The following is a 24,828-nucleotide window of genomic DNA, read 5'->3' on the forward strand; positions in this document are numbered from 1 at the left end:
ATGAATGTCAGGTTCAGTTAAAATCGATGGAGTCAAGGCAAACAGAGCAGGCAAATCTGGTCCTTAACGACCTAAATAACCGGATGCGCAGGAATAACCTCGTTTTAGAGCGCAGCTCTTTGGCGTCCGTTCCTGGGTTTCGCGTCGTCGTCGGCGTCGGCCTCGTAACCAGCTCCGCCCCCCTTTCATCCCCCCAGCGCTATCGGCGTCAGCGGCATCAGTCAGTCGCTGCTATCTCTTCCCTCCTCCCTTTATCGTGTTGTCCGCTTGCTGCGCGCGCTTCTGCCCCCATCGTTTGCCGCTGGGTATACACGCCGCCCCCCTCCCCCCTCTTCCTGCGAGTCTCCGGTTGCCAAAGCGCCGGCTCGAACTTAATTCCTTTCTTCGCTCCTCCTCCAATGCAACCCCTGTGCTGTGGCAATCAGAGAGCCAGATCGGTGGCGGCGGATCTGTATATGTGCACCGCCCGAGCCGAAATTGCGAATACGTGTGAAAAATAAAAAAAAAATTATGTGATAGCGCATACATGTGTTGCTCGATTTCTTTGCCTCAATCTATCGAAAAGGTGAAACAGCTTATTTGCTGCGCTCAAATTTCGCATTAGGAAGTAACGTAATCGTCGGTAATTTTTTAGTCGTTGCTGAAAACTCGCCAGAGAATTGGAAAGACACAGAAAAGGTAATAACTGAATTTATATAGTCAAATCTCGACATTCAGGCAGGAGAAATTCAACGAGCCCACAGAGTAGGGCAGTATAAACAAGATCACGTCCGGCAATAGTCGTAAAGTTCTTCAACTTCAAAGACAAGTGTAAAGGCACATTTATAGTCCGACGTGTTCAGCGCGCGGGCGAGCGACGCTCGCAGTCTGTCGCGCTACGCCGGCTTCGCTGCGCCGGCCGGAGCGCCACCCCCTCTACACTTCGATGCGTCCAGACGCCGCGCGCCGCTTCGGAGCATGCGCAGAACGACCGCCGACTCGCGCGCCGATCGTCGACAGGCGGGCAAGTTTGAATTCCGTTCGCGCCTTTTTCTGCGTCGCCTCATCCGTTTCGCTCCATTCACGCCATTGCGGCTTCTATATGAAATATGGCTAGGGTGTTATCCGCGCGACAGAAAATTGCTCTCGTGTTACTAGTCCACCGCTTGCGGCGGAAGCGCAGGCGCTCAATGTATGTGCGAAAGATTTTCGCACAGCGGAAAACAACAGGCGAGTACCACCACCTTGTGCAAGAACTACGGCAAACAGACCCAGAGTACCATCTCAAGTACTTCAGGTAAGCACACTTTAAACGAAATGACTGTTTCACTCGTGTGTAGCTTTGTAGCGCTTTTTTTTAACTCACTGTGACTGCTCGGCTCGTTTTATTACTATCCACAAATATTTAGCTGCACAGTAACTTGTCAGGATGTTCCGGGGTGTTTTAAACACACTTAGTGCATCCTTGAAAATCATGTAAAACGACTTTCTTTGCAGGATGACCAAGGCCTCATTTGATACAAATACAGATACAAATACAAATACCTTTATTTAAACATCAGAGATGTTAGGGGGTACACCCAAAAAGCCTATGACTGGCTTGCCAGTCATACTTTTATCTGTCAAGCCTATGACTGGCTTGACAGATAAACTTTTGAGTCTTGTCCGCGACCGCATCGTCCATTCACCGAACCACAAGAATCCAGTCAGCCCAGGAGAAAGGCTGGCAGTCACTTTACGTTAAATATCCCCCACTTTAGCCACCCTTGATTACACACTCGCTGACATCCGCTTGTCATACGGGATGGTGCCTTGACTCAAAGCTGAAACTGGCCGTGTAGCCGCCCGATGAGCTTAGAAACTGTTCTTTCTTTCGTTCTTGTTCTTATTCAGTGTAGTAGCAGGAAAAACAATTCTATATCGTTTGCCTACTTTTTGCGCTGGTTTTCAAACGTCCATTCAGTGTGCGAGCATGGAATTCTCTCGCCAAATATATTTTTTGTCCCAATTTCCCAGTTGTGTTCTATTGAATTGCCTTCCGTTATTCACATTGATTTATTTCAAGACGTCAGACATGACTCAACCCTTGAACATACTTTTATATAGCTATGTTAATTATTCCCCCTCCCCGCGCGACTCTGATTGTAATTTAACAATCCTCTTCAACCTAGTTGCGCCTCATAACATGATAATTAAATACAGAAAAAAACTTCTTTTAACAAACGATGGCGCTGGAATACAATTAATTTGCTACTTCTACTCTTCACAGGTTTCTGGCCAAAGGCGGCTCTATGATGGACGTCGCTGTAAGCTATTGTATGCATGTATTGACAGTCTCTGGCATTCTGCAAGAGACCCTGCGTGCCATATGGGACTGCCTTTCACCACTTGTGCTCAGACAGCCGACTTCCGATGAATGGGAGTTCAACAGACAGGAGTTCGCCACGAAGTGGAACTTTCCCAATACTGTAGGGTGCATTATGGGAAGCGCTTCGCAATTACTTGCCCTACTGACAGTGGTTCAGAGTTCTACAATTATAAGGGTTTCTATTCATTGCTGATGTTGGCAGTGGCAGATGCAAATTATCGCTTTCTGGTAGTGGATATTGGTGCTCAGGGCAGACTTTCTGATGGCTCTTTCTTTCGAGAAAGCCCAATCAGAAAGAGCTTCGAGAACAATACCCTCAGCTTGCCTTCAGGTCATAACGGGTGGCCGCTGTGCATTGTGGGCGATGCAGCATTTCCCCTGCGGCCCTATTTAATGCGCCCTAACCCCGGAAGACAGCTAAACGAGACAAAACGAGTATTTAACTATAGGCTGTCAAGGGCGCGCCGTTGCGTGGAGAACGCTTTCGAAATATTGGTTTCCCGTTGGCGCTGCTTCCTCAGGACAGTGAGTGGCGACATTGAGTTGCTCACAGCCACGGTAGGTGCGGCGGTTTGCACAACTTTCTCCTGGCTGACAAGGCATATTGCCCACATGATTACGGCGACCGCGTCACTGGCGACAATAGAGAGTTTTAGAATAGCGTCGTGGCAAATAGGGTGACCCTATCCGGATGCGCTTAGCGTTAGGGGAACGGGTTCACGTTTTCTGTCTATAGAATAGGGTCGCGGATGGTCGCTTTGCGTTGCTTGAAGGCAGCGCCATGACAGCGGGAAAGAGAAGCTTTCAGAACAAATAAGTTGATATATATGCTGCACTTTTTTTACTGTGTAAATAAAATGACGCGCAAACTGTTTCAGTTACCAATTACTAATTAGGAAAAGCGAAAAATGATGCAAATATTTTTTAAAAATGCGGACATGTTCAATCCGAGCCAAGGCTATTCACACAGGAAGAGTAGTAGTAGTAGTATAGTGCCTATAGTAGTAGTAATGGTTTTTTTTAATATTTTGCATTGAATATGGAAGGTAGAAAATTTTTTCTACCCCTGCATCTGCTATCGCTGCTGGAAGCACCTGAGCTGGGGCAGCGGAAATAAAGGATAGCAGGCAGTGTGTAGAAGTGAAAAGAAAGAGGGGAGGGGATAGTAGAAAGGACAGGGGGAGGAGTACACTGAAAATAAATATATTTACATATATACATGATAAATATAAATATATACAGGTCGCACGCGCGTGAAGGTCTGGTAAAAAATTGCAAACCTGTTTGTGGAGATCAGTAGTTCAAACCTCCCGCGCTTTCTGACGTCAGTCGACGAGTACTCGCTAAGCCTAGCAGCTCTGTAAACACGGAAGCAATCTGAAAATTAGGCGTGTTTTATCGCTAAAATTTTGTTGTTCAGGCAACTTCAGCCAAAGCGAAAGCCTCGTGCGCCTTTAGTTTGATGTGAGCGTGAGCCACAGAGCAGCGGCAACGACGAATCGGTGATGAAGCGAGAGGGTCCGCTTCGGCGGGCGCCGCCATGTTGACCCAACGTAAAGCGGCTTAGGGGCGCACGCTATTTCGCCGATTTAGCGTTAGCGCCGCCCGCTCACCCAAACACCCAAGGGCCGACAGCGTTCTGCGCATGCGCAGTAGCATCCCGCTATTCCCCTATGACCCAAAGCGATAGGTTGACGCTATACTAAAACTCTCTAATGTCCAGGAAGGCGGGTGGAGGCAGACCGTAGCAAATGTAAATCCTCAAAGTACTGCCAGCGGCACCCGTTCAGCTTCAGATGCTATGCAAATCCGGGATGCCATAGCAGAGTACTTCATGTCTCCAAGTGGTTGTTTACCATGGCAACTGAAAGTTGTAAGGCGGTGTTGATGGCTAGCGTGAAGCTGGACTCCATTTTTCCGGCAAAACAAGAACATCCCACGCCAGCTAAAATGCATAAAACTTTATTTTGATATCTGGTGACCAGTTCGTAAAGGACTTACGAGTGGATTGTAATTAAACATATCCCACGGATTTCAAAAAATACACGAAACATTTTGTACTTCTGCTTTTGTGCAAGCACACCCCGCTAAGTTTGTTTTGTTTTCATGATTGTTGTTTTCATGTGAAATATTTTGTTTGAACACACAAAGGTGGCGTACAACTATTGCTCAACATGCTTCATGTATAAATTAGCAATAAATTAGCAATGGTGCAAGTTATAATCATGAAATCGCTTGTATATGTTGAAAAATCACTTGAGAAAGTTGAAAGACGAATTACCATGACAATGAACACAGCTTGAATTGTGAAACAACGAAGTGGTGAAAGAGGTAGGAGACTATTAACCACATTGAAGCTTACAATACTTGCAATGAAACCATTCAACAGTCTAAAAACAGATATATCACAGCTTTGTAGTGTACTGAAACAATAGGAACACGAACAGAACGATGTTAGGAAACTGTACTGCATGGCAGACAATGCAAAAAAATTACCGACGATTACGTTACTTCCTAATGCGAAATTTGAGCGCAGCAAATAAGCTGTTTCACCTTTTCGATAGATTGAGGCAAAGAAATCGAGCAACACATGTATGCGCTATCACAGAATTTTTTTTTAGCAGACGGAGGACTTCCATCGGTCGTCTCGCTCATGGCTCAGAAAGAACTGGCAGATAATTTCGCAGTGGCGAACGGCAGCGGCAATTTCGGCTCGGGCGGTGCACATATACAGATCCGCCGCCACCGATCTGGCTCTCTGATTGCCACCGCACAGGGGTTGCATTGGAGGAGGAGCGAAGAAAGGAATTAAGTTCGAGCCGGCGCTTTGACAACCGGAGACTCGCAGGAAGAGGGGGGAGGGGGCGGCGTGTACACCCAGCGGCAAACGATGGGGGCAGAAGCGCGCGCAGCAAGCGGACAACACGATAAAGGGAGGAGGGAAGAGATAGCAGCGACTGACTGATGCGGCTGACGCCGATAGTGAGTCAACCCCAACTGCGGATGAAAGGGGGCCGGAGCTGGTTACGAGGCCGACGCCGACGACAACGCCGACGACGACGCGAAACCCAGGAACGGACGCCAAAGAGCTGCGCTCTAAAATGAAATGGCAATGCCCTCTAAGTTATCAAAAGAAACATAGTGCAGATGATATATTTGCTGTCACGTACACCTAAAAAAGTGTATCTTAAAATTAAGCCTCAGACTCGTCGTATTCAGCTATTAGCTCCATTATTCTAACCTTCAAGCGAGAGGCGATTCTCTTTGGCATCCTGTCAAGGCTCATGCCAACTGATTGCGCGAAAGTCTCATTTTCGGTGTTATTGCCCAGCTGGGAAAGGAGCTGCTGCTCGAAGTGATCGGAACTGGACGCTTTTTTGGCCCGTTTTGAGAGCGGCACTGTGGAGTCTTCCTGCCTGGCAGGCCGACCAGGACTAGCTGCTGCGGGCTCCAGCTCTTCATCAACATTGGCGGTGGGTGATGGTGCTGCCGAATCGTCACCTTGCATACTGTTGAAAATTTCCTCTGCTATTGAGGGGATGTCATCACCTCCTGCCAGGGCCCTTAAACCCACGCTGCAGGTAGTCCTGAAACAAACAGGGTTTACTCCAGTAAGTTCAGTCTTGTCGTTTCACTTTTTTTTTACTTTACTGCTAACAGAGCACCTGTGCCTTGTCGAGTGTAAGAGCGTTACGCACACGGATGAAGAAAAAGAAAAGGACACGAGCTCTGACTTACACTGTTTTTTGAAACTCAATTGAAATTCAAGGCCCATGCATTTATCATGCCTTCTTATTCATGCCTGTGAGTAGTGCCATTCCAGTAAGCAAAATACTGAACCAAGTGCTCCAATTATCCACAATAGTGCTAGTTTCACAGAGCGAAAATGCTCATGTTGCCGGGAAGTTTCGGTGAGCAAATCTTCTACCCTCCAAAAGCAGGAGCTACATCTCCGACCTATATGCTAGGCAGGGGGCCGCCCACTAACCGTTCCCAACCCTCAGCCTACCCTCAGCACAAACAGTAAAGCCATAAAAAATGACAAAAAACCAACACACATACTAGCCCAAAACAAAATACACGCGAAGTCTAAGAATGCAGCTCACCCAAACCCATGAGATCACAAACGCTAAAACACATAACCCAAATGCACAATCGGAAGCATAAAGATCTACAGAAATTTTTCCTACAGATGTCTGACCACCCGCCAACTTTTTATTGCATGTTTGATATTGCTGTACATTTTGAAACTGGTAAAAAGTTAATCTCATTTTAATATTTTCATAGCCACACAAAATCCGTGAAACATTTAAAAAAACACCAGCAATTTTGTACAGGCTCCTCCAGGGCCTTCTTCTAAAGCCATGCTAACGTGATAAAGTGCAGCAGTTCCTAGGAAGTTACACCGAAAAAAAAACTAATACTAAATCCTCTCTCACAGAAGGGGAACGTCACGATAAAACAACATAAATTAACGAAGGAGGCTCAGTATGAACAAGGTGTGCCCCCGTACAGAAGGTAAAATTACGTTAAAAAAAATTAACGAAGGAGGCTCAGTGAACAGCCTGTGCGTGAACGTAGCACCCAATTCATGCCGTGCATTGAACACTTTTCGCGCTCATAAATCCACGTACCTCGATCCTCGAAAACAAACATTCCAAAACAAAGCAGAACTCACTTTCTTGGACGACCACAGTTCTTGTAGAAAGATAGTTAGTTATATTGATTTTAATCGCGCAAAAGCAACTGAGGCTATGATGCACCAAACACAAGGTTAGAGTTTTTGTTAAAGGTGAAGCTTTTTATGCTTAGAGTTTGTTTAAAATGTTGGCTTCCTTGAGAAACCTAAAAATACATGAAATTAAAATGTGGTTCACTGTGAGTTCAGCACCGCACATTTCACAGAGAGGTTTGTTTTGTTTGGTTAGCAGAAAGCTCTGCGTGAGGTGGGTGTGTCCAATGCGGAGCCGACATAAAATAACTTCGGTAAAACGTTCTTGATGCCTACATGATTGCCATTTCCCCTAAAAGTGGCTTCACAGAATGTAGTTTGTTTTTTACGTGCTCTTGCCATGCAGCCTGCCACTTATTTTTGAGTTTACTATATATAAACTTTAAACAATCCCTGTGCGGTATGCTCACTTGTTTTATTTGACCATTCCGGGCTTGAGCAGCGCATACATCTGCTTTCTCATTGCCCACAATTCCAACATGGCTAGGAACCCAGCAGAATTTAATGTTATGCTTTTGTTTTGTGATTTTAACTATGTTATGTACGATGTTTCCTATTATGGGTTCAGCAGCATTCCTGGAGTGCAGTGCTTGGAGCATACTGAGGGAATCGGAGTAAATGATGCTATTTTTGATGTTCTTTCTTACTATTTTTTCAACAGCTACAAAGGCGGCATAACACTCAGCAGTAAAAACTGATGCGCATTCTGGTAGTCGCATTATCTGTTTATTTTTTTCTTGGATTACTGCACTTCCAACGTGACTTTCTGTTTTTGAGCCATCGGTATAAAATTCAATGTAAGTGTCATACTTTTTTTGCAGTGCAAAGAATTTCTGTAATATGTACTCGTTTGGCGTTTGCTTTTTGTCTAAATGTGTCATTGTGAAGTCACATACTGAAGGCAGGCTGTACCATGGTGGCAAATATTCATTCCTTTGTGCAATATTCGGTAAGCAGTCTAGTACTGTTAGCTCTTCGGATTTGTCTTCAAAGAGCAGTAGTAATGGTCCGATAAAATGTGGTTTGTTGATGAATAATCTTTTAGATAGGCACTTGGTGACAATTGGATGGCAGAGATGTTTAGGAAGAGAACGGATTTTTAAGACATATGAGCATGTAAGGGTGATTCTTCGATCCTCAAGAGCGGCTTCATTAGTTTCAACGTAAAGGCTGGCTACTGGTGATGTTCTGTATGCTCAAGATGATAGGCGCAGACCAAGATTATGAATGGGGTCTAATCTTTTTAAGTAGGATGCTCTTGCCGAACCATATACTATGCACCCGTAGTCCAGCTTGGAGCGCACCAGAGAGCGATATATTTGTAAAAGGCTTCCTCTATCGGACCCCCACCGCTTCCGTGAGAGCACTTTTAAGATTTTGAGGTCTTGAGAAGCTTTCTTTTTAAGGTTGTTAATGTGTGGTAGAAATGTGAGTTTCTTGTCGAAAGTTAGGCATAAAAATTTGTGTTTTTGTTTAATTGGTAGCGCAGTGTGATTCAGGTATAGATCGGGATCGACACGTAGGCCTCGTCGCAATGAAAAAAGAACAGCTACTGTTTTTTGAGGAGCAAATTTAAATCCATTTCAGTCTGCCCAAGCACCTAGTTTATTTAGTGTGATTTGTATTTGTCTCTCACAGGTTGATATGCTGGAGGATGTGCATGCTATTTGCAGGTCAACTACATAAACTGAATACATTATGGACTTGGGTATTTCTTTAGCTAAGGAATTCATTTTTATTATGAAGAGTGTCGTGCTTAGAATGCACCCCTGGGGTACGCCGTTCTCTTGGGTGAAAGTCATGGAGAGAGTTGATCCTAGGCGGACTCGGAATGTGCGGTTAGCCAGGAAGTCGTTCAAGCTGTTCAGCATCCTGCCGCGGATACCTAGCTCCGCTAGGTCACGGAGGATGCCGAACTTCCACGTGGTATCGTAGGCCTTCTCCAGGTCGAAGAAGACCCCAATACAGTGCTGCTTGTGGATGAACGCCTCCCGGGTGGTGTTTTCTAGGCGGACAAGGTGATCTGTGGTGGAGCATGTTTTCTTAAACCCACATTAGTGTTTATCTAGTAGTTGCCAAGATTCAAGTACGAAGGTCAGTCTAATGTTTATTACACTTTCGAAAGATTTAGCAATGCAGCTGGTGAGGGCTATTGGTCTGTGACTGCTATGACTTGTTGGTGGTTTTCCGGGTTTGAGAAAAGGTATTATGACTGCTTTTTCCACTCGTAAGGTATATTTCCAGTTATCCAGATTTTATTAAAGAATTTTAACAGTGCCTCTACAGCAGCCCCGGAGAGATGGGCAAGCATAGCGTAATGCACGTTGTCTGGTCCTGGTGCTGTCTTTTTTCCTGAAGATAATACCTTATTTAATTCTTGCAGTGTGAAAGGCTGGTTGTAGTCCTCATGTATACCTGCTCCGGATGGGAATTTTTGTTTTTCTGCTATCGCTTTGTGTTTCTGAAATGTGTTTGTGTAGTTGGATGAGCTTGAGATCTCAGCAAAATGCTCGCCCAATAGTTTGGCCGGTTCTTCTAAGGATGTTTGTGTCCCGGGTGCTGTCAGGAGAGGAAGTGTGAAAGGGGTATGGTCACCAGTAAATTTACGAACTTTTCCCACATTTTCTTTGACGTTATTGAACTATTTATTGAGGAGACATATTTCCGCCATGAGGTTTCCTCTGCATTTCTTCGCACATACCGCGCTCTGGCTTTTGCCTTCTTAAAGGTAAGTAAGTTCTCTGCAGTGTGATATCAACGGAAAGTGCTCTAGGCTTTGTTTTGTTGTTTTTTTTGCTAATGTGCATTCTTGTGTCCACCACACTTTGTTTCTTTTGTGCAAGTCCTGTTGTTCGTGGTATAGCGAGTGTTGCGGCGGATAATATGCATTCAGTAAACTTCTCATTAATTTCATCTGTGCTGAGGTGGTCACAAAATTCGTTTTCCAGAGTGGCACTTCTTGTATAAAGTGACCAATCGGCGAGGTGAATTTTCCAGCGCCGTGGTCTTGTGGGAATGATTGGAGTAGACGATGACAGCCTGATGACAGTAGGTAAGTGATCACTGCCCATGGAGTCATTTAAAACATCCCATTTAAAATCGTTAAAAAGTAAAGGTGATGCGAAAGCTAGATCAATGAAGTTCATTTTTGCTGAGCTTGGACAGCAATATGTGGCTTTTCCCGTATTTAAAAGACAGACATTATTTGAAAGTATAAAATTCTTCGATTGTTTCGCCTCTAGAGTCACAGCGTTCGCTTCCCCAAAACAGAGAGTGAGCGTTAAAATCGCCAACTACCAGAAATGGCTCCGGCAGTTCATCGATCAGGCCTTCTAGATCTTGGCATGTTAATGTGATGTGTGGGGGAAGATATACGGAACATATTGTTATGGTTTTGTAGCTGATGACGCTGACCGCGACCGCCTCAAGTTTTGTTTTCAGTTTGATTTCTTGAGCTGGGACGCCGCTTTGAATGATGATTGCGACGCCTCCCGAGAGTCTATTTGCAAGCTCGCGATCACGCCTAAAAGTTGTATAATGTTTTAAGATATTTGAATGTTGTGGACCAAGATTGGTCTCCTTGAACATAGAGCTAGAGGCATCACTGACCCTAGAATATGTGTTATATCACTGTAGTTCCTCAACATTCCTCTACAGTTCCATTGAACCAGAAATGTCATGTTTGCTTTTTTGGGTGGGAACGGAATGGAAGAAATTTACTGTTCTGGGCCCGTTACCGGGGTTCCAACTTTTCTTCGCTCGAGAGAGCCGGTCCGCCGCTGCAAAGCGGCCGGAGTGGGAGTTGTAACCATCACCTCACCAGAGGTGCTGGAGGACCGCGAAGCCGCGGATGTGTTGGTGTCGGGCCTCCCCCGGCGGGGGGAAGTCCTGTGGGGTGCCGACTCGTGGGCCGGTACTCCCTGTTTTGTAGATGGCAGGGCAGCCTTCGCTGTCCCTGCCTGGGGCGTGGATGGCCCTGCCACAGGCTCCGTGACGGCGGCCTGGGAGATGCCGGAGTGCTGCGTGGTGCACCGCCCCTGCGCACTACGTCAGCAAAGTTTGTTTTTGTTGAGAACGTGAAGGTGTTCTCTGCGTGGCAGAGTTGTCTTGCTTGCCTGAAAGTTATGTTTTGTTTTCATTGTTATTATTTCTTTCTCAGCCTTCCAGGAAGGACATGATCTAGAATATGCTGGATGATCACCTTCGCAGTTTGCGCACTGAAGTGCTGCTCCTTCACAGTTCTCGGAAGCATGGTCTTTTGAGGCGCATTTAGCACACGTTTTGTGGCCACGGCAGCTCTTTGACCCATGTCCGTACTTTTGACAGTTAAAGCACCTTCGTGGATTCGCTATGTAGTGACGTACATTTATTTTCATGTAACCTGCTTCGATGGTCTCTGGAAGTGTGCTGGAGTTGAATGTCAGAACAATATGTTTCGTCGGGATTTCCTTGTCGTCTTTCCTTATTTTAATACGATGCACGTTTGTAACATTTTGGTCACTGAGACCCTCAAGGATTTCTTCCTCAGTGAGGCAGGCAAAGTCTGCTTCGGAAATGACACCACGGACACTGTTTAAGGAACGGTGTGGAGTTATTGAGATTGGGGTTTCCCCGATTGACAATATGGTGGAGAGCTTCGAAAGTTGGCCGGTGTCTTTAAGCTCCAGAAGGAGGTCGCCACTAGGCATTTTTTTTTTAGCTTGTAACCTGTGCCCAAGGCATCGGTCAGGCTTTTCGCTACCAAGAATGGAGATATCGTTCGGGCAGTTTTATCTGTTGCTTCGCTGTGGAGCACATGGAATTTGGTGAAAGTCACTTTAGATTTCTGGATGTATTCAGCTGTCACATCGGTCCGCCCTCTTTTGAGAGGGCGATCTGGTTTGGAAAGGGGGGGAGCCATAAAATTTGATGTTTTTCGGTCATGATGCCAGCCACCCACCATGGAGTCCAACAAGGGGACGCGACAGGAACTTGAAAGAACGTCCTGCCCACGCCAGCTGTACACCTTAACTATAACCTAATATGACTCAACTCAGGGTAGTTGGTCACACACGGTTAACCCTCGCCGCCAGGAAAAAGAGGAAGAAATGAAGAAGAGAGGAGGATACAGGAAAGTTGTAAGAAAGGAAATAGGAAAGTGAAAGATAGAGGGGAGGACAGGAAAAGGCGACTGCCGATTTCCCCCGGTCGGGTCAGGCCGGAGGTGCCGTCTACAGGAAGCTGGGGCCAAAGTGGTGTGTTGCCTCCGCCGAGGGGCCTTAAGGGTCCAAACGCTCGGCATTGGCTCAACCACCCGGATCCCCTTTTCCCCGGACACGGCGATGCCACGCACGGCTAAGCGGGGATGCTCGGGTCCGTGGTGACGCATGCTTACCATCATCCCCCTGCGGGGATGTCCCTGCGGATGCTCGGGATACCGCGTGGTGTCGCCACTCACCAACGTCTGCATGCTGCAGACGCCCCCCTGCGGGGACTTGTAGAAAGACATTGCTTCGGCAAACTGCCATGACTGCCTCGCAACGTAGGCGCTGCCGCTGCTCGTAGCGAGCTCGATATCTTTTAGCTCCCTGGTGAAGCGTTCCCGGAGCTTCTTCCACAACTTGTGGCATTCTTCGACTACATTGAAAACGAGGGACAAAAAAAATCCGTCAGACATTATGATACATGCGGCGAGTGGAATGCTTCGGCTGAGAAGGTTACAAGTGAAGCCGAGCACAGCAGTCGGGAACAACTCACCCGTGCAGAGACCGGTGCTTCGCCTTATTTGTTCCCAAGCGTTCTCTTTTCGCTCGTTGTCTCTGAAATCGAGTCGTTTTGTGTCGTATACACAGGGGTGTTGTTTTATGCCTTCAATAAAGCATTCCACAACGATATCTGGCTCGGTTTCGATGTTTGGGCAGCTCGCGCCACTCACGGCGCTCGCGCTGGCATCCGCCATTTTTCTCCGCGCAATGCATTGTGGGTCGACGCGGTCGGCGGCGCCGGCGCGTAATTGGAGCAGGAGCCAAATCTGCGCCGGACCCGTCGGGGCACGCTGGCAGGCGCCGGTTGCGTTGGCCGCTGCAGTGCGTCGAACTATAGACGGAGCTGTTTTCACCAACGCAACACAGCGTGCGCGCGCTTCGCTTGCGTTACGTCGGACTATATTCGCGCCTTAACATCCTCAGGAACGCTCACAAACTCAAAGACAGAGACGCCCCGCGTCTGGATTGAAGAAGATTTTTCACCAAGAATTCAATTCATACGGAAAAAGCTCCGGAATTTTGTGCGCGCGCAACGGGAATCTGATACTGAAAAATATAAGCTTCTTTTTGACAAGGTTCGTTTTTAAAGAAGCTGTATGCATATGATAGCTTGCAGAATCGGGTAGTTTCCCTTGAGAAGCGTGAAACGGCCAGCACCGAATGACGCAGAAACGATAAAGTTGAAAGGCCACTGTCCATCATCGTGTCTAATTTCCGAAGCCTGTTAAATAAACGAGACAAGCTGTGCGCTCTCACTGAATGTTGTGCGGCCGATGTTATTCTTGGCACTGAAACTTGGTTGTCGTCTTATGTTACGAACAAAGAACTTTCACTATCAAGCTGTTTTACGCTGTTTAGAAAAGACAGGCCTACTTCTCGCGGTGGTGGCGTTTTAATTGCAATCAAGAACTGTTTTCAAGCTCGCATTGTAGACACCGGCTCTGACTCGGAAATTCTGTGGCTTTTGGTGCACTTATCGACCGCTGGTACTTGTGCCATCGGTACATGTTACCGTCCGCCAGATGCACGGAATCAGTTTGTTGACCACCTCGGCGAATCACTTAGTTTTCTTGCGAACAAGTACCCGAACGCAGAAATAATCCTGGGTGGTGGTTTCAACTATGCCGGAATAGACTGGCGGACGTGCACACCCACTGGTGGTACAAGGCTTGTTTATTCTGACCCAAACCATATTCTGTCCAACGCGTGGAGCTGCTGTTTTTGATCTGGTGCTGACAACTGAGCCAGAAAATATGCATGTCAACGTATTAGAGCGCATTAGCGACCATAATGTATGACATTGCGAGTACGCCCTACCAATTAAAAAGCCTGAAATGCAAAATAAGGTCATATACGATTATACGCGAGGAAATCTCGAGCGAACTATCGTCATTTTCCGAAGAATTTTTAAACACATTTCTTTTTCGTGGAAGCGCGGAAAATTGGACAACAGTCCATGAAAAGCTAATTGAACTGAAAGATAAATATACGAGGTCTGTTAGAAAAGTATCCGAATTTATTTTTTTTTTCCAACACCTGATGGATATGAAACAAGCGCGCTTGCACGACGTGACCTTGAACCTTCGTGCGCATGCACGAATTTTTTCCCGCCTGCCGATAGCGTCAGTCGCTGGGACGCAGCATTTCAGTGAGGCGGTGTGCAGTGCTCTCCTCGGTTTTTGATTCCAAGGAAAATGGCGGAGTGACAGGAGCAGCGCTACTGCATCAAATTTTGCCATAAACTGGGCGACAGCCAAGTGGAAACCATTCGGAATATTCAGACGGCTTTCGGTGACGATGCTATGAGCAGCTAGCACACAGATTAAGCAGTGGTAAAATTGATTTAAAGATGGCCGCACATCGGTGGAGAGCGAGCCACGCTCCAATCGGCCATCAACATGCCAAAATGACCACGTCATTGCCGAACTGAACGCTGTGGTGATGCGGGACCGTCGCGTGACTATCCGAGAAATTGAGCAAGAAGTGGACACGAGCAATTCTTCCGCACATTCCATTATCATCGAAGATTTGGCCATGGAGAGAGTTGCGGCGAAATTCGTGCCGAAGCTGCTCACGGTGGAGCAAAAGCAGCTTCGTGTTGAAGTCTCACAGGACATGCTGGATTCCGCAAACAGTGACCCCGACTTCATCAACATCATAATAACTGGTGACGAGTCTTGGGTGTACAGGTACGACCCGGAAACCAGATCCCAGTCGTCACAGTGGAAGCATTCCACGTCACCAAGACTTCAGATGGCCAGCCAAGTGCGCAGCAATGTGAAAGTGATGCTGACTGCTTTCTTTTACACCTTGTGTGTGGCAGACCACGAGTACGCACTCCACAGGGTCAAACAATGACCAAAGAGTGCTATAGGGATGTTCTTTGTTGCCTACGTGATGCTGTGCGGCGCAAGAACCTGGAGTTGAGGTCAACAAGAAAGTGGCGCATCCATCACGACAATGCTCCTGCACATGCTTCGCACTTGATTCAGACTTTTTTGGCGAAAAACCAGACTCCTGTAGTTCAACAGACTCTTTACTCTCCTGATATGGCCCCTGCGATTTCTGGCTGGTTCCCAAAATCAAAAGGCCATTGAAAGGAGCGCGATTTCAGACAAGGAAGAACATTATGGCTGCAACGACAGCTGAGCTAAACTCCATTCAGAAAGGGGCCTTTTCGGAATACTTCCCAAAATGGCAGCACCGCTGGGAGAAGTGTGTGGAGTCCCAAGTAGACTACTTTGAAGGTGACTATGTTTGGAACGCTCCAGTTATGCAAGTTTTTTTTCTACGGCCAAAGGTCGGATACTTTTCTAACAGACCTCGTATATCCAAAAATTACCATCACCTCATCAACGTGCAATACATGGTTCACTTCACAAGTAAAGCGATGCATCAATAAAAAGAAGCGTTTATACTCTAGAGCAAAACAGACTACCTCGAATGGTGATTGGGAGCGTTACAGAAATCATGCAGCATCATGAAAGAAATTGAAGCAGCTAAAGACAAATTTTTTAATCATGATATATAGGCTTTATTAAAAAATTACAGCAATAAATTTTGGAAAGTAATAAATCCCAAGTCTTCAGCTACAAATTTATCAATTGTAAAGGATGACGAACACATTTCACCATCAGAGGCAGCAACAGAATTTAATACATTTTTTAGTTCCGTATTTACAGAATAGATGCCAATCCCCCTGATCTTAACTTCACTTCTATTAGTGCTTCCATGAATAATCTTATCACTCCTGAATGGATAGAAAAAGCTATTGAAAGTCTAGAAACTAACTCGTCGTCTGGTCCAGACGGTATATGCCCGAAACTGCTAAAATTAACAAAACCTATTGTGTCTCACATTTTTGCTGCCTTGTTGCAGCAATCTCTTGACACCAGATGCGTACCTGACTCGTGGAAACTTGCTCGTGTTGCTCCTATATTTAAATCAGGCGACCAATCCATGCTAAAAAATTACAGACCGATCTCGTTAACCAGTATTCCTTGCAAACTGCTGGAGCATATCATATCATCTGCCATAATCAAGTACCTAACCGAGCACAACTTCTTTTCCCCAAATCAGCATGGTTTCCTACATGGTCGTTCGTGTGAGACGCAGTTGTTTGAATTAATAACCGACCTTCATCATGCCGTGCACGCTAAATTAAGGATTGACGCTATATTTATTGAGTTCGCGAAAGCGTTTGATAAGGTACCCCATTATCGTTTATTACTGAAGCTAAATTTTCTCAACATTAACAAGCATATTATTACCAGGATTACTAACTTTCTTACTAATCGTTATCAATATGCTTGTGTAAATGGGTGTTGTTCTTCCCCAACCGTGGTAAAATCTGGCGTGCCGCAAGGCTCGGTGCTTGGACTAATTTTGTTCTTGATCTACATTAATGATATAAGTGAATTTATTACCTCTATTACTTGATTATTTGCTGATGACTGCGTTATATATAGACAGATTATCAACCCTGACGACACCGACTCTTTGCAGAAAGACCTCGACAGAATCAACACTTGGTGTGAACAGTGGCAAATGCAAATTAGCGTCTCTAAAACAAAGACTATAATATTCTCCAGCAATAATCAGCTTTAAAATCACTGTTATTCCATGAATAGTATTCCCATTGAGAATGTCTCCACAGTCAAATACCTTGGTGTTCGTCTTTCGTCTGATCTAACATGGAATAACCATATCGATGCAATTGTCAGTAAATCATCTAAAGCACTTGGTTTAATCAGACGTAACTTGCACCAAGCTGATCCTGAAACCAAACTTTTAGCTTACACTGCACTCGTCCGCTCAAAAATGGAATACGCATCCTTAATCTGGAACCCACATCAATTGTACTAAATTAAAAAACTGGAGTCAATACAAAATAAAGCAGCGAGATCTATAACTAAGGACTATTCACGTCATTCCAGCATAACGGCAATCAAAGCGTCGCTAAAGCTATTATCACTTGAAAATAGAATACTAGCACTATTATCGCACTTTCACAGACTGTATCACAGTCCATCTTTTTTCGCCTCATACTATACTAGACCCGCCCACCGTATCTTTCCGCGCTTAGATCATGCTCTCAAAGTGGAACCCGTGTTTGCACGCACCCACCTCTTTAGTCATTCACCATTGCTTCTTGCCGTTCATCATTGGAAATTGTTACCAGATGACATAGTCTTCACCTCAAATCACGACGCCTTTGTGCAAAAACTAAAGTTTTTTACAAATAAATTCAGATTAGGGGGCCTCTATTCCTGCGTCCTATCAGTTTTGACTTTTCTGTACTTTTTTTCCCCGATTTTGCCTGTGGTTTTGGATTTGTGTCACCTGTACAATTGTGTGGATTATTGTTTATTTCTAACTGTACACCTCCCGTATGTAATGCCCGAAAAGGGCCTTTAGGGTATAGGAATAAATAAATAAATACTCTCCAAAAACAGAAATTCTAAAATAACCATAAACCTTATCTGCAGGACGGAATTGAATACACACACTGCATTCCCTCCTGCAACTTCAAAAATCCAGGGGCACTTTGGCTCTCTAAAGCGCTGCAAGGTGAAAGCCTTCTTGGCGTACTGTTTAGCATTGACTGCGAGACTGTTTATACTGTACTAGTGCATTATTTGACTACACACTACAACTACACACTTTCACTGCTTCTTTAGCACGACTCTCTCCCTGCTTCAATGAGTTCGGTTCTATCCATGGCTCTGCTCGCAGTAATGAGGTGTGTAGTGTGGCCACCCACGGACGCCTTACGCTCCTGTCGGAGCGGGCGCCAACTATTTTGTTAATTGTCGTCTGCTCCAAAAGGGGGCGTCAGGCATCCGTGGGTGACCTCATTACTTCGAATCCGCTCACTCTGACGTCATAACCATTCGACCAACCGAAAAGCGTGACACCTCTGCTGACAACCTTCGGTCGACAACGATGAGGCATTAAAGGCTTTCGCCTTAATAGTGTACTCGGCATCCCTTCTGTTGGGGGAAGTGCTTTCAGTCGAGGCAGCCTTGGCCTGCTGCTGGCCTCCACAGACACTCCATTATGAAAGGATGACGCGCACCTTCGCCGGCGATTCCACGAACGCAAAGCATCGAGTCGTAGGAAGCCCTACCACAAGCGTGCACAAAAGACAGTTCTTCGCCTGGTGCAGTGGGTGCTGCAGTGTCCGCAGACACCCTTACGCCATCAACGCGCATTCCTCGATGAAAGGATGACACCCGTCGCTTTCGGCGATTCCACGAAAGCCTGTCTGCAAACCGCCTCCCCTCCTACTTAAGTAATTAGTGCGACGGGTACCAGCAATCGGCACCAGTGCCTTCTTGGGATGGGCAGAGGCTTAAAGATCCCTGACACGGACCTTTGACGCCGTGAAATCATCACGAGTAACACTGGAAACCACTGAAATTCATTACTTACAATATTAAAGATCTTTAACAATCACGGCTAGCCCATTAAGGAATATTTCCCCTGAAGATCCTTCGACAAGTTGTTCTGAACGATGCTCACCTTCAGTTCGATGCGTACAAACTGCCTGGTATCCGGGAAGGTGTATGATTACTTTATATAGCAATCATTTATTCTTAGAGTAATTTAGGGGGTGTTTTTTCTTATGTAAAGAATTAGTCACGAAAAAAGCGTGAGACCTTCATCTTTCCCCCTGACGTCCTCTTTACTGCACTTGCCGTCACGTCACTTCCAGTTTGAATCGGAGTGAAACTGCTGACGTGTTCAAGTCCGGAAGAGTCATTTTGCAGACAAGCTGAGCTCTCTAACTACGCTGGGATATATGCGGGGTTAAATGACTTGCTGGGCACCCCTCGGTTTGAGGGTGATTGTTTTCCATCATTAAATATTTGTATCTTGTCCTACTTGCAAATATAGCTGTTTGCTTGGTGTATGTCTAAACTCTCTTTAATGGTTCCTTCCTGTCCTTGCTTAGGCCAAATGCTATAAATTCGGTTATTTTCTCTATGTTCGAATGTGTCCTGTGCCATTCTCAATTTTAGCCGTGCAATTTGATTATTCCTACACAATGATTACGGACGTTTTGACATGCATCAGTTAATTTGTACTCATTAAACATATAACTGCTGGTATCAATCCAGCTTTTATATCCCTTCAGATAGTCCGTGGCCGGTCGCCGTTTTAACTCTGCCTAGCCACTGTAACCCATATCGTTGTAAAGTATTTAAATGCTCGCACTATATTTGCATTACTTCATTATTTATTTACTCTACTAATTTCTACAATGCCAGCCGCCACATTCATCCACACCGCAAAACACACTCGTGTTTATCCCTTCATTAGTGCTGCTTTGCTCGAAAAGAAAATTTTGAAGTTAGCTTTTTATGGTCCCTTTAAAGGTGTCTTGCGACGTAGATAAATCATGAGGTCTTTATTTTATGTATGCAGGGTAAGGGACATTGTCAGCCCTGAACGCGCATTTAGATCGCCGAAATCGTAAAATTTGATATTCTAATCTTCGCCAGAAATGCTTGTATCGGAGCCGATGGTGTCGCAACGCGGCGGCCATTTGCGGCAGCGGAAATGAGGTGGCATCCAGATTGAGCGCTGCCTTTCTCATTGGTTGGGCGTCCAGATTGCATATTGTTGCTTTATAGTCGCGAAACGGGTCCAATAGATTATATCTCTGAGTACTGAATGCTTTTCGCATGCCACAAAAACTGAAAATAAGCAGGGAAAGCAAGCAAAAGATAAGAATAAAGCTAGGGGCGACACTTTCCAACCAGCTTCAAATCTTCGTGGGGGCCAGCGCTCTTCAAAAAACGGTGGCTCAAACAACACCAAGACGGCAGCGAAAAAAAAAAAAGCCAGTCGACACACCTCACTCAAAATTTTGGGGGGATACAGCCAACAGCCTTCCAGTCCGACTAAAAAAGAAACATCGAGGAGCTTCCTTTGTTGTTAGCCACCCCTGCCCTGACTACGGCGACGCGTACACTGGGGGCAGACGCCGTCATTTTGTAAATAGTGTACAAAGCTCTCCCCTGTGCTTTCTTGCTGTCGCTGCCCTCTATACTTCTCTTCACTATTCTCTCCCTTTCCCTTTCATTTCCGCCGGCTGCAGCTCGTATGCTTAAGATATTAGATAGCAATTTCCGCGGCCGGCAACACTCCTTTGCTTCACTTTTTTATTTTTAAATAAACCACCACCACCACACCGTCAGAATGCGCGGCTGTCTACAGCCCCGACAAAGCAACAATTGCATGCACGGTATGCACGCTTCCCCTGCATGTGCGCTAGGCGCGATTCTGATTGGTAGCGCCCAATATCGGTACTGGGCAAGTGAAACGTGTTTTGGTCTGATCTTTTCATTTGCAAAGTGGAATAACTTCGTTTGCATGCTCCGATTTTAATAATTCTTTTTGCCCTGGTGTCTGGAACGCGTTATGAATCTATTTAAAGATATTAATCGGTACCACGGTGTAAGAATATTTTAGGTGAGCGAACGGCGCGGAGGCGACGCTTCCCGGGGAGAGGAGAGTTGAGTTCTAGTGAGAAGAGCGCTCGAGAGGTGGCGCGCGAAACTAGCGCCCTATAGAGTTCCTGTATATGCTCCCGCAGGGAGCAGAGTTGCGCGAAGGTCCGCCATCATGTTCCAAGCTGTGCGGAAAAGCCACTTCTCGTACGTACAGGGGCGTAGCTCGCTGTGTAGGGCGCTTGGGCATTTTCTTTCTCCTTTAAATAGATTGACTTGATGGCAAGCTTCTAAACGTAACGCTGAAAACTAATCTGTGATTTGCCGAGGATGTGCATACAGCACGAAAAAAAAAAATCGCCAAAGGTTAACAGCAAATCGTAATCATGACAAACTGACGAAAAAAGACTGGAAACGGCCTGGGAGTTTTTTTTTCTTTCTGGTACAAAAATTTCAGAAGAACAAGCAGTTCCGTTCCAGATGAGACAGCGTCTGTCCCATCCTGTCTTCCTGCGTGCACGTCTTAAAAACGAAAAGAGTATAACGATGAATTACTTTTTTTCACAACTAGCACCGCCGCGTGGTTCTGTACGAGTTATGCGCGGAAAATACGAAACGCATCTCTCTAGAACCACATCAAAATAATTGTGAAACTTGTTGTAGGAAAGCAGACTAAAGCAACGGGAATGCATTGAACGAGGCGAGTCTGACATAACGAAAAAATTAACACTCAATTGCTTGCCCAACACATTTCACAAAATGTACGCCGTTGCTAAATGCAGTGATAGTTCGGATCTTTAAAGGACCTCGAAAGTCCTCTTACACGTAGATCTTATTTAACTTTCCTCATTTTTTATCGAAAAGCACTATCGTTTCACCTTAGTTATTAAATTGCAATAGTTGTTGATTACTGTGGTAGGTTTTCCTGCCTGCTTCATCCTTATTGCTCGGAAAAACAAATTTATTGTTCCGCTTTGCACTTTTGTACTCCTTCTTCGTAGATTCGGCTTAGTTCGCAGTATCAAAACAATTCGCGATTCCTGGATTTTTTTAAAGGCGAGGTTATAGGCTGATTTGCTGTCTTCTAGCTAAAATTATTCGCGGCATCAAGATTTGCGACACTTGTTTACATGCCATTTTTGCCTATCCTATCGTCACATCTCTCACTTAATCCTTGTCAGATGGTTTTTAAGGGCATTTTTACTAAGAACAATACTTTATAGCATAGGCAGACAAATGGTTTAGGGGGGTTTAACTGCCCAAAGCGACTCAGGCTATGACAGGGAACAGTACATGGCCTCTAGAATTTTGGCTCCATCGAAATTCGACAGCCGCGGCTGGGATCGAACCCGCGTCATTCGGGTCAGCAGCCGAGAGCTATAACCACTAAGCCACCGCAGCGGCTGCATAGGCAAATTAAATGTTTATGCAAGTGAGACTGGCATCGAAATGTAGCAAAACTTTGCATGGAATTTGCTTCTTGAACATTCATTGTCCCTTATATTTCACTTCGAACCATCACTACAGCACGCTCGAAGCAGCAGTAGAGTAAGCATAGCCTGCCCTAGTGAAGGGCCAAAGAGTTGCGGATGCAGACTGTAAATTCTGTACAATTTTAATGCAGTGATATGCTACAAATACTGCTTCGAGGGACAGGTATAGGCTCAAACTAGTACCAATAAAAGGACACTAAGTGAAAGATATAGACAAACAAAATTTTCGTTGCCTGTTCCTTATTTGATAATGTGTGTAAGTTAGAAAAAAAAAAAACTAGTGATTTGTTCAAGGTAAACAAATGTCGACACATGAAAAATGTTTTTACCAATACAATTCTTATTTCGCTGTCGAAACAGGCAAATGTTGGTTGTGATGGCACTGGTAGATCTTGGAACATGTTAGAAATTTTTATTTATTTATCAGTACTGTAAGCCTTTCAATGCCGCAAACAGGAGAGGTTCATTCTCAAGAGCCACTTGAGGCGCCGACGCACTTCGGCCGCCGACCTTCCACATGGCACTGCGTAAAACGCTTTGCCGTTTCCCGTGCGATTGCTGCAGTTTGGCGCACGTACTGCACCCAGTCATAGCTGACGAGTGCGTCCGTCACTGCCACTTCAGAACACAAAACCTGACGCCACAGGTGTGCACGGAAAACAAATTAATGTAGCCGACAGCGCGGGCACACATGAGCCGTCGAGCTGACAGCTCGCTCGGCGCTTCGCCTGCGAAGTCAGCTTCTCCGCGGAGTGTAGACCACACGACGTCACGAAAATCATGTGATCGCCTCTCGGCGAATGGCGTTCGGAGCGGCGAGAGAAAACAGACGCGCAACTCTGCTACCTTTGGTAGCATATACAGTAACTCTAGCGCCCTAGCGCCCGCCTCTGCGCCTGCTCTTGTGATCGCGCGCACGTGTGTTTACGCGTCGATCTGTTTGGTTGTTTAGTGTACTGGTATGCTGCGCGATGGGGAAGTGCTTTGTACCTTACTGCAACACATGCTATAAGTTCTGTAAAGAGAAATTATCGCTTTTTACGCCGCCGCACGACCAAGCCAGGCTCGACGCATGAAGACGGTTTGGTTTGGTTTATGGGGTTTAATGTCCCAAAGCGACTAAGGCTATGAGAGACGCCGTAGTGGAGGGCTCCGGAAATTTCGACCACCTGGGGTTCTTTAATGTGCACTGACATCACACAGTACACGGGCCTCTAGAATTTCTCCTCCAAAGAAATTCAACCGCCGCAGCCGGGATCGAACCCGCGTCTTCCGGATCAGCAGCCGAGCACCATAACAACTGAGCCACCGCGGCGGCTACGGGCGATCCCTTGCAAAGACCGGGTACTGCAGCGCACGGACCGTGTCTGTGAAAAACATTTCGCTCCCCACTTCATACTGAAAACGTGGTCCGCAGCTATTGATGGCCGCGTTCTGATGTCTGGCAACAGGAGAGCGGGACTCGCCAAGATTGCTCTGCCAACTATTTTCGAAGGAGCGCCGAGCAATTTGTCAAAGAAGGTGAGAAGTCCTCGCAAGCAGTCAAGACGGCAGGCTTGTCGTGCAGCTTCCTCCGCGTGTACGCGCAGGACCAGCAGTGGAGGTACCAGACTTCAAACCCTGCCAGCAGCACCATCTGCTCAAAGCGCAGACGGCGAAGTCAACGAGAGCAGCGATGTTGTCGGGGCAAGTGACCTCTGGACTTCATCGCCGTTCGAAGAAATGTTCAACACAGCATCAACTCTCTGTCTTCCGACACCGTCCTGGGCTGTGCATCGCATCGACGCGGAAGGGTTCCGTGACCTCGTGTTCCACGACGAGGTCACGGTCGTATTCCACGACGAGGTCCAGAAGGGCATTTCAAAGCTACCTGAAGCCGACTTGGTAAACTGTAAAACAAAAGGAAGGCTCATGCATCCGAATGTGCACCTGTTTCATCTTTTTCAAAAGGCTGAGGAGCACTTCGCAAAACATGCCGGCAAAAGTGATGTATATATGATCGCACGACTGACGCTGTGCTAGAAAACTTCAACTTCACATTTCCATGCGTCGCTCATAAAGAGGAAATGCTTGCTAAGCTGTTACACTATTATGTGTGCCTGCGAATGCGCCAGTATTGCCGACAGCTAAAGAACAAGAATGTAAAGAAAAGCCATGACTTGCGTAAATTGTCGAAACTTGTATGATTTCTTTTATACGGGACGAGCGCAATGTGTAATATTGTGCTTATTTGTACCGCATATGTGACTATACCTTTGTTTTGTGTGTGTGTGGTGTGATGTACACTGTCACACTTACCAATGTAGTTAAGCAAACAAGGGAAGGGGGATGAGGGGCTCGTTATAAATATGAGTGAAGCCAACAGCCACAGAAACCAAATTTTATTTTCTTTTTTTTAATAAATTTATTCATTTTGTGGTGTTGATCAATTTAGAATATTACAACACAGCATTCTAAATTGATCAACACCACAAAATGAATAAATTTATTAAAACAAAAGAAAATAAAATCCCCTGTGTCCTTTGGTTTCTGTGGCTGTTGGCTTCACTCTTAC

The 24,828-nt window shown here is 45.8% G+C and overlaps 1 pseudogene; it reads left to right on the top strand.

The window, feature by feature from the left end:
- Window positions 1–16,870: 16,870 nt before the first annotated feature.
- LOC149324397 (uncharacterized) overlaps window positions 16,871–24,828 on the top strand; it is a 47,042-nt pseudogene continuing 39,084 nt past the window's right edge.

This window comes from Amblyomma mixtum, unplaced genomic scaffold (assembly GCF_055824585.1).
Source record: "Amblyomma mixtum isolate Tamu unplaced genomic scaffold, ASM5582458v1 scaffold_41, whole genome shotgun sequence".
NCBI lineage: Eukaryota > Metazoa > Arthropoda > Arachnida > Ixodida > Ixodidae > Amblyomma > Amblyomma mixtum.